Here is a 13,762-nt window from a genome sequence, read left to right as displayed (position 1 = left end):
TCTTCACTGCTGAGGATGCGAGGGAGATTTCCAAACCTGAGCCATTCTTTTTAGGTGACAAATCTGAGGAACTGTCCCAGATGGAGGTGTCACTAAAAGAGGTTTTGGAACTGATAAACAGTAATAAGTCACCAGGACCAGATGGTATTCACCCAAGAGTTCTGAAGGAACTCAAATGTGAAATTGCAGGACTACTTACTGTAGTCTGTAACCTACCATTCAAATCAGCTTCTGTACCAAATGACTGGAGGATAGCTAATGGGACACCAATTTTTTAAAAGGGCTCCAGAGGTGATCCCGGCAATTACAGGCCTGTACACCTGACTTCAGTACCGGGCAAACTGGCTGAAACTATAGTAAAGAGCAGAATTGTCAGACACATAGATGAACATAATTTGTTGGGGAAGAGTCAATATGGTTTTTGTAAAGGGAAATCATGCCTCACCAATCTCCTAGAATTCTTTGAGGGGGTCAACAAGCATGTGGACAAGGGGGATCCAGTGGCTGTAGTGTACTTAGATTTTCAGAAAGCCTTTGACAAAGTCCCTCACCAAAGGCTCTTAAGCAAAGTAAACAGTCATGGGATAAGAGGGAAGGTTCTCTCACAGATTGGTAACTGGTTAAAAGATAGGAAACGAAGGGTAGGAATAAATGGTCAGTTTTCAGACTGTAGAGAGGTAAATGGTGGTGTTCCCCAGGGGTCTGTACTTGGCCCAGTCCTATTTAACATTCAAAAAGGATCTGGAAAAAGGGGCAAACAGTGAGGTGGCAAAATTTGCAGATGATACAAAACTACCCAAGATAGTTAAGTCCCAGGCAGACTGCAAAGAGCTACAAAAGGATCTCTCAAAACTGGGTGACTGGGCAACAAAATGGCAGATGAAATTCAATATTGATAAATGCAAAGTAATGCATACTGGAAAACATAATCCCAACTATACACATAAAATGATGGGGTCTACATTAGCTGTTACCACTCAAGAAAGAGATCTTGGAGTCATTGAGTGGATGTTTTCAGAGAACAATCCACAATGTACACGGGCAGTCAAAAAAAGCAAACAGAACGTTGGGAATGATTAAGAAAGGGATAGATAATAAGACAGAAAATATCATATTGCCTCTATATAAATCCATGGTACGCCCACATCTTGAATATTGCGTGCAGATGGGGTCACCCCATCTCAAAGAAAGATATATTGGAACTGGAAAAGGTTCAGAAAAGGGCAACAAAAATTATTAGGGGTATGGAATGGCTGCCGTATGAGGAGAGATTAATAAGACTGGGACTTTTCAGCTTGGAAAAGAGACGACTAAGGGGTATATGAGAGAGGTCTATAAAATCATGACTGGTGTGGAGAAAGTAAATAAGGAAATGTTATTTACTCCTTCTCATAACACAAGAACTAGGGGTCACCAAATGAAATTAATAGGGAGCAGATTTAAAACAAACAAAAGGAAGTATTTTTTCCACACAAGGCACAATCAACTTGTGGAACTCCTTGCCAGAGGATGTTGTGAAGGCCAAGACTATAACAGGGTTCAAAAAATAAGTTCATGGAGGATAGGTCCATCAATGGCTATTAGCCAGGATGGGTAGGGATGGTGTGCCTAGTCTCTGTATGCCAGAAGCTGGGAACGGGCGACGGGATGGATCACTTGATGATTACCTATTCTGTTTTATTCCCTCTAGGGCATTGGCATTGGCCACCGTCGGAAGACAGGATACTGGGCTAGACAGACTTTTGGTCTGACCCAGTATGGCCATTCTTATGTTCTGTGTACTCATTCCATAAAAGATAAACACACTTCATGCTTTTCTGATACAGTAATCTGTGCCCTTAAAAAAGCACTGAGAAGTCACTTTATTTCTGAACTAAATAAAAGGCCACTGACATATATTGTGATTTTTTTTTTTTTTTTTTTTTGGAGAAGGAAGGTTCGAAGGGATAGAGAATTAAGGATCATGCGAACAGTTTTAAAAGTGAATGAATCAGAAGTGACAAAACTAAGTATTTTTATGACCACATAGGCCTCTGGCATTTGACATATGGATCACTCAAAACACAATTTTAAACAAGGTAAGCCACTCCAATAAGTTATTCTTAAAATAGTTTTAAATGAATGCAGAAACTTAAGCAGTAATTCTCCCCAACTGTTGCATCATGTACACTCCGTTACTGGTATCTTTCCTCTGCTGGGCTCACAGCCTAGAGCTGAGTTTCTGTTAGGGACTGAACTATTTCAGAGTTGCGTGCAGAATATAACTACGGCAGTGTTCCCTCTAATTTTTCCCACATATGTGCAGAAAGAATTTTGTTATGTGCACCAATATGGAGGTGATGTATGACACATCACCTCCATATTGGTGCACATAACAAAATTCATGCGACGGGGGGTGGGGCTGAGGCGTTTGGAGTGTGGGAGGGGGCTCAGGGATGAGGCAGAGGGTTGAGGTGCAGTTGGGGGTGAGGGCTCCGGCTGGCTGTGTGGGCTCTGGGGATGAGGGGTTTGGGGTGCAGGCTGGCCGGGGGCTACGGCGGGGAGAGAGGACTCCCCCCAGCTCTCTCTCCCCACAGCAGCACCTGGTGGGGGAGGGGGGGGCGCTTCTCCCCACTGCGGCAGCACTGGGGCTGGGGCCACGGGATAGGTTCCTCTCCCCCACCCACAGCAGGTCCAGGGCTGGGCTGGGGCACCTCTACCCCCATCTGCAGCAGGTTGGGGGGGTTGGGAGGGGAGCTGGGCTGGGGCTCCTCTCCCCAGGCCACAGCAGGTCCGTCCACAGTCCAGACCGCCAGTGATGATCTACCACTTCAGGCTCCGGCTGCCTGCCAGTGACAGGGAGGGCGGGGGCTGAGAGAGGAGCGGGATGGAGAGAAGCCCTGGGCCAGAGGGCCCATAGGAGCACGGAGAAGGGTCCGGAGAAGAGCCAACTGCAGCGCAAGTGAAGTGGAGCACTGGGCCGGCTGGATCAGGGCCAGGGGAGGGGCACCATGGCAGGTCCAGGGCTGGTTGAGAGGCATCTCTCCCCACCACAGCCCTGAGGACTTAGAGCCACAGATTAACATCAACTGATCCTTATTCTTGGATATGTAGGTTACTTAACAAAGGAAGTAGCTTTTCCTCAATGAAACTCTTTATTTTTATCTTACTGTACAACAACCTGAAACAGGAAACACTTCAGCATACAATTTTCAACATTCAAACACAATTATCTACGAAAGACTATTAGGTAACTAGCTACAAAATCAATAGGTTTTAGTTGGGGGGTGGGGAAAGGTTATTTAAACTTTTAAGACCTACCATGTCAACTGCATATACAGATTCATCTCAAGGACCAGTTGTAATAGGCACCCTACGTATTTGTAGTAAAAAACGGTCACCACCCCAAAGAGCTCACAGTCTAAGGCCTTGATCCTCCAAATAGTTAGGCCTGGTCTATGCTTAAAAATTAGATCGACCTAGCTATGTCACTCAGCACTGTGAAAATTTTTGAGCCTTGAGTGCTGTAGTTAGGTTGACCTAGCCACCAGAGTAGATATGGCTAGGTCGATGGAAGAATTCTTCCATCTAACTATCACCTCTCAGAGAGATGGTTTAACTACATCAACGGAAAAACCCTTTCCATCAACGTAGGAAGCATCTATACTCCAGCACTACAACGGCACAGCTGCAGCTCCATACCTGTGTCGCTTAGCATCTGTAGCGTAGGTATGCCCGAACATACACACTTAATTGACTACTGGGTGTAGTTCAAGTGTTTGCATGATTGTGGCCTCAGAGACTGCTTTAAAGAGTGTAGTGTGTACTTAAGCAGTAGCTACGTAATGTGTGTGTCAGTGTGGGATAGTGGAAAGAAATCAAGCTAATCATGGAAATGGAAGTAAATCTTCAGACAATTCTTCCTGAATTGTTAATTTCAGGAAAATTGCTTTTGCTTTAAGAAGTGCCTGCTTTTACAGTGTATTGAAAAATGTTTTTTTTCTACTTTTCTCTAACATAAAGAAAGTCAAAGCAGATTGAAATTCAGTAAGGGAAGTTTTAGAACATTTCCCCCTGGGTTTTCTTTAAATCTGATAAAGCACAAGTTGTTGAATTCAGTGCTTCTAGCGGTACCAGCTTAGATCTACTTCCTAAAATGAACTTTAACCAAGCAAAGCTGTAAAATCTAACTCCTTTTTGTATTTGACAAAGAGGCAGCATCACGAGGATCTGAAGTCCTCCAGAAAAGGAAGGGTGGTCCAGTGGTTAGGTCGCTAGCCCAGATCTTGCATTGTCCCACGTTCAACTCCTTGCTTTACCACGGATTTCCTATGTGTCCTTGGGCAAATCACTTAAGTCCAGATACTTGAACGTATTTAGGTGCCTAAACACATTTAAATATATGGGACTTAGTGTCTTTGTGCCTCAGTTCCCCATCTGTAAAATGGGGAGAATAGCATTTTCCTAGTTCATAGGGATGTTGGGAGGATAAATACATTAAAAGATTCTGAGGCACTCAGATACTACAATACGGGGCCATACAAGAACCTAAGAAAGTCAAAGGCCTAGCAACATCAGTGCACAAAAGATAGGTATGATAAATTACTATTCCACTTGAAAAAATCTGTAACTCACCTTCCAGACTAATGTTCTAAAACAATTTGTTTATTCGTTGTTGAGATAAGCATTGGAAAAGCCAAAAATATTTAGTAACCAGTGAAACAGAAGAGACTAGAAATGGATGAGAAGTGTGAGAGTTAGAAACACGTAGTATGGAAGTAGAGTGGAAGAAAGTGTAAATGGAAAGTGACATTTCCCCTAAACCAACAACTTCCAGAGCAGCAGAAGCTAGAACACTGATGACTGGATAGGAAAATGAACAATTCAACACCTTTGGCTTTTTCAACACTATGCTGGCTGTGTGACATGGTTCAGACTTCAAACACTATAATTTCTACTACTTCTAGTGCCAGATGGAAGTGAAGACTTCTTGAAGTTGGTACAACAGGTGTATTCTACAACCATTTATTAAATTGGACCATGATCTCAGAGCTTAAGCAGGGTCAGCCCAGCTCAGTACTGGGAAAGAAGACCTGCAAGGAAAATCAGTTTCTACAAGAAATTGTGTTGGTGACTTGACCTGATCTTTGGCCAGGAACTCTCTTTTGTTCTGTTTGTACAGTTATGATAATACAAATAATAAAAACAGCAATGCATGCGTCTTCTCTGAATCAGTACTGAACTGGTGTCCAAGCCAGGTGACGGGGGAACTGTCTTGTTAGAGATGTTCTCTATACGAAGAAAAAGTAAGGTCCAGATCCTGTGGAATTTTTCACAAGATTAGAAATGCTAACCCTAATATGAAAAGGAGTACTTGTGGCACCTTAGAGACTAATAAATTATGCTAACCAAATTCCTATTTTGGTAATTACATTCTGCCTTCCTAAAATTTCCCCTGCAACTGCTATTGAATATTAAAAAACCAAAGCAAAATGTATTCTAAACTTCAGTGTTTAAACATACTAACGTCGGGTCAGACTGAAAATAACCTGACCCTCTCTGGCTCCCGTGAGTCATCTCTGTTCATCTCCTCCTGCCTGGGGAGGTCAGCACAGCGGCAGCTGAGTGCCCCACTCCTGCCAACTACCACCCACCTTGGTGCGCGTTTTGTGTGTTGCAGAGCGAGCGTGCCAATGAGTGACAACACTTCTCACTCCACAGTACACAAAGCTCAGCAAAGCAACAGCATCCGGCAGAAGCGGGGCATGCAGCCACGGCCATGACACCCCAGGAGGTGACCAGAGATGGATCACAGACACAGGGAGCAGGAAGCCCCCACCAATCAAGCCGCAAGGATGAGGCGGCAGCAGCGCTGACAAAGGTTTGGGTCCTGTGGGTTCGGAAAACACTTGACACTCTTGGGTCAAGTTTGGGTCGGCTTCTGGGTTGGGCTATAAAATTAGGCCTGAGCAGATCTCTAAACCAGACTGCTTCTGTCACCTCTCACTCCACCGTTCCTATGTTTCTGCATTATCTAGCTAGACTGTTTAGCTCTTTGAGACAAGGAGTCTGTGCCTTCTTACCTATTTTTAAAGCACCTCACATACAGCTGGCAGTATACAAGTAACAGGAGGCAGCATGGGCCAGTAGATAAGGCACTAGACTGAGAGAAGACCTTAGTTCTTCTCTCAGCTCTACCCCTTGCTGCGTGACCCTGGGCAAGTCATTTAGCCCCTCTGTGCCGCAGCGTCCCCATCTAACACAGATATTATAATGCTTAACCACTTTTGTGAAGTGCTCAGTATTGTTATTAGTACAGCATTTTTCACTTGCTGCCCTAAACTGTTGGGTGGCATTGCTGTGTGCTATTAAATAGCCACAGAGGTTCCTCCCCATAGGTGAGTACACTGAGGACTTGTCTAAAACACTACAATAGCACAGCTGCGCCGCTGTAGTGCGTCAGTGTAGCCGCTACCTCTGCCGACAGGAGGGATTCTCCATCAGTGTAAGTAATCCACCTCCTCGAGGAGCAGTAGCTAGGTCAACGAAAGAGTTCTTCTGTCAACCTAGCGCCGTCTACACGGGGACTTAGGTCAACTTAACTTCACCTCTCTGGGGTGTGCATTTTTCACACCCCTGTCCAACGTAGTCAAACCAACCTAATTTTCTAGTGTAGACCAGGCACAATACTGTACAAAATGCTAGACATCTATTATACACAAGCATGCCACCTTAACAATCAAAAGGAATAGGGGGAAAAGAGAGAGATGATCCTAGCTGATTACAGAATTATCAGCAGAAAATGAGAAGTTAAACCAGATATCATTAAGTTCACAAGTGAAATACCTCTCTTTGGCTCTTGAAGGATATGTCTACAGTAGACTTTTTTTTAAAAAAAGTCTCAAATGGACTGATTGCCAATTAACTCAGGGTAGTAAACTACCCTGAAAAGTCCCCAAACATTTATTCCTTTCTTCAGAAGTTTGGGCATTATTTTAGGGCTCAGCCTAGGTAAAGAAGTCAAGTGCAGATAAACCCAAAGTGAAGAAAAGAGTAAAGATCCATACGTTCAGAACAGCAGCAGCATAAGTAATTGCAATTTACAGCATCTAACTCTTCAAGAAGCTAAAAAAAGAGTAACAAAGATGTGGCCAGCTGTTCTTCACAAGTTAAAAAGTAATTTCATCATCTACCCTAGAGAGGACAATGTTTTATAAAAGTCAACTTTATTCTAAAAGGTAATTGAAGAAAAGCAGCAATGCTTTCAGATGCAGCTGTTCACAGAAAAGCATGGCTAACCTGTCTCAAAATTCAGTGCAGACTAGATCCAGCAGCTGAGTCCCCTGCAATAAAAACAGGGGGATTACAATAATAGTTGAAATGTACCGTTTCAGTTGCACTGGCAAACCAAGGGTATGTCTTCACTACCTGCTGGATTGGCAGGCAGCAACTGATCCGGGAGGATCGATTTATCGTGTCTGGTCTAGACGTGATCAATCAACCCCCGAGCACTCTCCCGTCGACTCCATCGCCACAAGAGGCGGAGTCGACGGGAGAGCAGCAGCAGCCGACTCACTGTGGTGAGGACACCACGGTAAGTCGATCTAAGTACATCGACTTCAGCTAAGTTATTCACATAGCTGAAGTTGCATAACTTAGATCGATCCCCCCCTACCCCAGTGTAGACCAGGGCTAAGAAAGTTATGAGGCTAAACACTACGCGACTCTGACAATACAAAGTGATCAATGTCTTAGCAGCTGTTTTTGCTAGAACTACGCAACAACTGGACCAGACTTCTCAGTGTTCAAAATATAATATTTTAATAAACCACAAGGAAAAACAATTAAAACATTAGACTTGGATAACTATGATCAGATGATCTGATCCTACAATCACTAAGCACAGAACTTATTATTAGGTGTAGCAATGTTCTTAAAAACCCAGCACAGTGGATTTTTTCAGGAGATGTTATTGCTTTTTTCATTGTTAGTACTTCTGTGACATCCTGAAGTAATTACATGACTATATATTGGAAATCTTTTTATTTTTAATAGAAACAAAAATTAGAACCTAATTTATTAATAAAAACTAACTAGTCTAAGAACTTAAAAGGGAAGTGATAAAACATCAAGATCCTGTTTTTGCTTATGAGGAAACAAAAGGTTTAGAACTGTGTAGATAGAAGCCCAGAAGAGAAGAGGGAATGGATGGAGTCATTACTGATGACAAAGGCATGCCTAGTGGGTTAACCAACTATCACTGAATGTTCATGGGGGGGGGGGGGGGGGGGGGGGGGGGGGGGCGGGATGCAGTAGGTAAAGCTGTAACTTGTGAGGGGCCTTGGCTTTCTAGAATTTGGGAACTTCTGGAAGTTGAACAGGGTATCTGATAACATGGTTCTGTGCAAAGCTACCTAGCTCATCTTGTTTTTCAGTTTTCACAATGCTGAATTCACTTGGTGGTTGTTTCTGACTATAAAGGTAGTAAATGTGAAAGCTGTTGATCCATAATGCAAATGTGTGATTGACTGGTGATTACCAAACATCACTACAGAGAAGGAAGGGAAAGAAGCAAATGAGTGGATTGAAGGAGTTAAAATAGAAGACTATTTTGTCTCAGTTGCTGAAGATACTATCCAAGAATTCAGAGTAAGATTTACCATTTGTTCTGAAAAATAAAATGGAAAAGATGAGAGAACTATTCAGATACAAACATACCTAAGCTTCTGCTGTATGGATGTTTGGCACACTTTAGTGCAGAATGCAGTGGCATGCCTGCCCAGTGGCCATCCACAGTGAGAGCACACTGAGTGCTCCATGAGTCCACTAGCTTCCAATTAGTTTTCTGACGGAGTTTAGATTGTTAGTTTAGATACATAAAGCCCTAAATAGTTTGGAACCTAGCTAACGAAGTGTCTCTCTCTGCCCTGTGATATACTGCAACAACTCCAAATAGCAGAGGTTGTTTGAAGTGCTGGTGGCTGGGCATTTCCGTTGAAGGGTCCTCAATGCTTGAACATGATCTCCTCCATGGTCTGATAAAACGTTGATTTATTGACCTTCAGAAGATGCTGCAACGCTCACATCAAGCTCATTCCCAGGCCTTCGCCAAAGAGATGGGTTGAGGGATAGAGGATGGATGTTTGAGAGAGGTTATTTTGCTGTGTTGTTGCTAACGGGATTTAGTCTGTTAAATTTAAGTCGTTATGGTTTGGAATTATCATCCATGATTATCTACCTCAATTACATAACTACTAGGAGCCAGTTGGGACAGATGCTTTTAAATAAATTTGAAAACATACAAGAAAATAATGAAAGGTCTGAATACAACTTGAAAACCTGAACATCAGGTGAATTTTTAAGTTCTTAAACTCAGCTGAACCATATCCTATCAGAACTGACACACATGTGAAGGTTCCTTACATGGAATACATTTCTTGCAAAAGTTATCAACTCACGGTTGCCTAGGTATAAACTGCAGTTTCACTGAACTGTAAGAATGTACCCGATGTCATAAGAAAGTGGCAGTACTGCTGCAGTTATATATAAAGGTGAGGTTTTATCAAGGAGGAAAATTCAAGGGATTTGTTAATGAGAATACTAGTTATCCTACAAGAGAGTTAGCCAAACACTAATGCAGGTTATATCTGGGGTTACAAGTAGGGTGACCAGATAGCAAGTTTGAAAAATCAGGACAGGGGGTGGGGGGTAACAGGCACCTATATAAGAAAAAGCCCCGAATATCAGGACTGTCCCTATAAAATCAGGACGTCTGGCCACCCTAGTTAAGAGTGCAGTCATTTAATAATTAATATATGTAGTTGAATTCATGACACTGGAGAAACTGAAAACATTTTACATTTATTAACAGCTGTGTCAAGCTGCTGAAAGACCAAGGTGTTACCGAAGCCTGCATTCTTCAAATTCGTGTTTCTCATGTAGCTATTTCGTACTTTTGATTGAATTTGTTGATTCCTGAAAAGCACTTCACAGGAGCACAAACTATCAGAGCAGTTTTCCTCAGGGTTTTGCTGCTGAATACCACCTCCAGTTCTGATTTTATCAGCGCTCACAAAGCATGGTCAAGCTTCTTCAGCAGTCCTTGGATGGGGAAAATGGAAGGGGTTGCAGGAAGTGGTGTTCTTCCCTCTGAATTAGTGTCTGTGCCTGATGTTAGGAGTACTGTGTGGTTAGAAGTGCCAGATTTGCAGTGAGATGCTTTTGGAATGAGACGTAAAAGCAAAGTCTTGACCCCTGTGGTCACTAAAACAACAGTGACACTATGCAAAAGAGTATAAGGGTATGTCTACACTACGGAATAAGGTCGAATTTATAGAAGTCAGTTTTTTAGAAATCGGTTTTATCTTTCGAGTGTGTGTGTCCCCACAGAAAATGCTCTAAGTGCATTAAGTGCATTAACTCGGCGGAGTGCTTCCACAGTACCGAGGCTAGAGTCGACTTCCGGAGCGTTGCACTGTGGGTAGCTATCCCACAGTTCCCGCAGTCTCCGCTGCCCATTGGAATTCTGGGTTGAGATCCCAGTGCCTGATGGAGCTAAAACATTGTCGCGGGTGGTTCTGGGTACATATCGTCAGTCCCCCCTTCCCTCCCTCCCTCCCTCCCTCCGTGAAAGCAAGGGCAGACAATCGTTTCGCGCCTTTTTTCCTGAGTTACCTGTGCGGACGCCATACCACGGCAAGCATGGAGCCCGCTCAGGTAACCGTCACCGTATGTCTCCTGGGTGCTCGCTGACGTGGTACTGCATTGCTACACAGTAGCAGCAACCCATTGCCTTGTGGCAGCAGACGGTGCAATACGACTGGTAGCCATCATCGTCATGTCCGAGGTGCTCCTGGCCGCGTCGGCTGGGAGCGCCTGGGCAGACATGGGCACAGGGACTAAATTTGGAGTGACTTTACCAGGTCATTTTCTTTAGTCCTGCAGTCAGTCCTATTGAACCATCTTACGGTGAGCAGGCAGGCGATACGGATTGCTAGCAGTCGTACTGTACCATTTTCTGCCGGGCAGGCAAGAGATGACAATGGCTAGCAGTCGTACTGTACCACCTTCTGCCGAGCAGCCATGAGATGTGGATGGCATGCAGTCCTTCTGCACCGTCTGCTGCCAGCCAAAGATGTAAAAGATAGATGGAGTGGATCAAAACAAGAAATAGACCAGATTTGTTTTGTACTCATTTGCCTCCTCCCCCGTCTAGGGGACTCATTGCTCTAGGTCACACTGCAGTCACTCCTTGTTCCAATAAGAATAACTTAGGTGCACCATTTCTTATTGGAACCCTCCGTGAAGTCCTGCCTGAAATACTCCTTGATGTAAAGCCACCCCCTTTGTTGATTTTAGCTCCCTGTAAGCCAACCCTGTAAGCCGTGTCCTCAGTCACCCCTCCCTGCATCAGAGCAACGGCAAACAATCGTGCATCTGAGTTGAGAGTGCTGTTCAGAGCAGTCAAAATGGAGCACGCTGGGATAGCTCCCGGAGGCCAATACCGTCCAATTGTGTCCACAGTACCCCAAATTCGAGCCGGCAAGGCCGATTTAAGCGCTAATCCACTTGTCAGGGGTGGAGTAAGGAAATCGATTTTAAGAGCCCTTTAAGTCGAAATAAAGGGCTTCATCGTGTGGATGGGTGCAGGTTTACATCGATTTAATGCTGCTAAATTCGACCTAAAATCCTAGTGTAGACCAGGGTTAAGCAACTAAAGCCCTGGCTAAATCTCACTTTAGCCAGTTACATTCTGCCTACCTGAAATTCCCAGGAAGTTTCAAACGGACATCGTTTTCTTCACTGCCCGTCCTAAATTGTGGTGAGGTGTTACTGTGTACTGTTATCAAAGACGTGTTTCACCCCAGAAGTGGCAGCATCTCAGTGACAAGTGGAACGTATCGAATGCAGTAGTTATAAATTGGTTTGTGATCCTTCAGGATGAGGGAGACTATACGTAAGCATTTCAGGTCTTGACTACCCACAAAAACTGTACTAAGTTTGAATAAATCTGTCTAGAAACCTGTTAATTAAATCAGTGTAGCCCTCAAGTGGACCCTCTTAAATTGATATCAGAACACTTTATATCAGCATAGCCTAAGACTGCTTTACATCAGGGACTGAAGCTAAAACTTTAGTCTTTCAGGGGTGTGGAAAACCCCGCGAGCGACAAAAGTTTTCGCGCTGAGAAGCGCCGGCCGGGAGAGTGCTCGATGGCCGGGAGGGAGCCGGGCCCCTGGCCACGAAGCCCGACAAGGGGTGGTTATTTTTTGTCGCCGGGAGAGCTCGCCACGGCCACAGAGCTCGCCTGCAGGGGCCAGAGCGCAGCCCCGGCCCACGGGCCGTGTGGACACCCCGAGGGCGGGACACACGACTCCCAAATTCAGAGTCGGGGCGGGGCAAGCAGGGCGCAAGGAGCCCCCGAGGTGAGGAGCCGGGAGCCGCAGCCCGGGGCAGCTCAGGCTCGAGTCAACGAGCCTCTCCCCGCAAGCGGACCCCGGGGCGAAGGGGCCAAACCCAGGCGGGGAAGAGACGTGGGGAGGCCGGGGAAACAGGGACGGTCCCGCCAGCGCTGGGACCCCGCGGACCCCTCCCCACCGGAGCCCGCCGAGCCCGCCGCCCCCCGGCGAGCCCGCGTCTCTGTCTTCCCGCCCCCGGCTCCTCGCCCCACGCGCGGCGGCGGGGCGCTGACAGGCCGCGCGGGGCCGGCCCCGCCTGGGGACCGGAGCCCGCCGACAGGCCCGGCCCCCGGGGGCGGCGAGCCCGAGCCCGAGCCCGAGCCGGCCCGCGGGGCCACACACCGCGCGGGGCCGGGGCCGGGGCCGGGCCGGGGGCGGGCGCGAGGCTCCACCCGCCCCGCACGTGCTCCCCGCGCGCGCCCCCGCAGACTCACCCGGCGCGCGGCGGCCCCTAGCTCAGCCCCATGGCCGCGGCGGCGCGCGCGGGCCGGCTCCTGTGCAGCGCGCGGGCGGGGAACCGCTTCCAACCGGCTCCGCGCACCGGAGCGGCGGGGGGGCAGGACGTGACGTCAGCCCGTTACCCACGGGGGGAGGTGCCGGAAACACCCCCCGCCCCCCACGCGGGGCTCCGCGTCCCGGCCGGGGCGGGCGCGGGCGCGGTCCGGCGGGAGGGGCCGGGCGGGGCCCTGGGATGGGGGCGGCACGGGGGGGGCTGGGATCGGGGAGGGGGCGTTGGGGGGCGGCACGGGGGGGGGCTGGGATCGGGGAGGGGGCGGCACGGGGGGGTTGGGATCGGGGAGGGGGTGTTGGGGGGCAGCATTGGGGGTCTGGGATCGGGGAGGGGGCTGTAGGGGAGGCACGGGGGGGGCTGGGATCGGGGAGGGGGCGGCACGGGGGGTCTGGGATCGGGGAGGGGGCGTTGGGGGGGCGACACGGGGGGGCTGGGATCGGGGAGGGGGCATTGGAGGGCGGCACGGGGGGGTCTGGGATCGGGGAGGGGGCGTTGGGGGGCGGCACGGGGGGGGCTGGGATCGGGGAGGGGGCGTTGGGGGGCGGCACGGGGGGGGCTGGGATCGGGGAGGGGGCTGTAGGGGTGGCACGGGGGGGTCTGGGATCGGGGAGGGGGCGTTGGGGGGCGGCATTGGGGGTCTGGGATCGGGGAGGGGGCTGTAGGGGAGGCACGGGGGGGGGCTGGGATCGGGGAGGGGGCGTTGGGGGGCGGCACGGGGGGGGGCTGGGATTGGGGAGGGGGCGTTGGGGGGCGGCACGGGGGGGGGCTGGGATCGGGGAGGGGGTGTTGGGGGGCAGCATTGGGGGTCTGGGAT

The 13,762-nt window shown here is 48.0% G+C and overlaps 1 protein-coding gene across 1 annotated transcript in view; it reads right to left on the bottom strand.

Moving 5' to 3' along the window:
* Positions 1 to 12,929, bottom strand: part of ATP13A3 (ATPase 13A3) — a 122,876-nt gene extending 109,947 nt beyond the window's left edge. The window contains exon 1 of the mRNA XM_037909402.2: positions 12,872 to 12,929. The gene's annotated coding sequence lies outside the window, so the exon portion shown is untranslated. The remainder of the gene's footprint in view (positions 1 to 12,871) is intronic.
* Positions 12,930 to 13,762: the final 833 nt, after the last annotated feature.

This window comes from Chelonia mydas, chromosome 9, assembly GCF_015237465.2.
Source record: "Chelonia mydas isolate rCheMyd1 chromosome 9, rCheMyd1.pri.v2, whole genome shotgun sequence".
NCBI classification, from domain to species: Eukaryota; Metazoa; Chordata; order Testudines; family Cheloniidae; genus Chelonia; species Chelonia mydas.
This window is presented reverse-complemented; position numbering and strand designations above follow the sequence as displayed.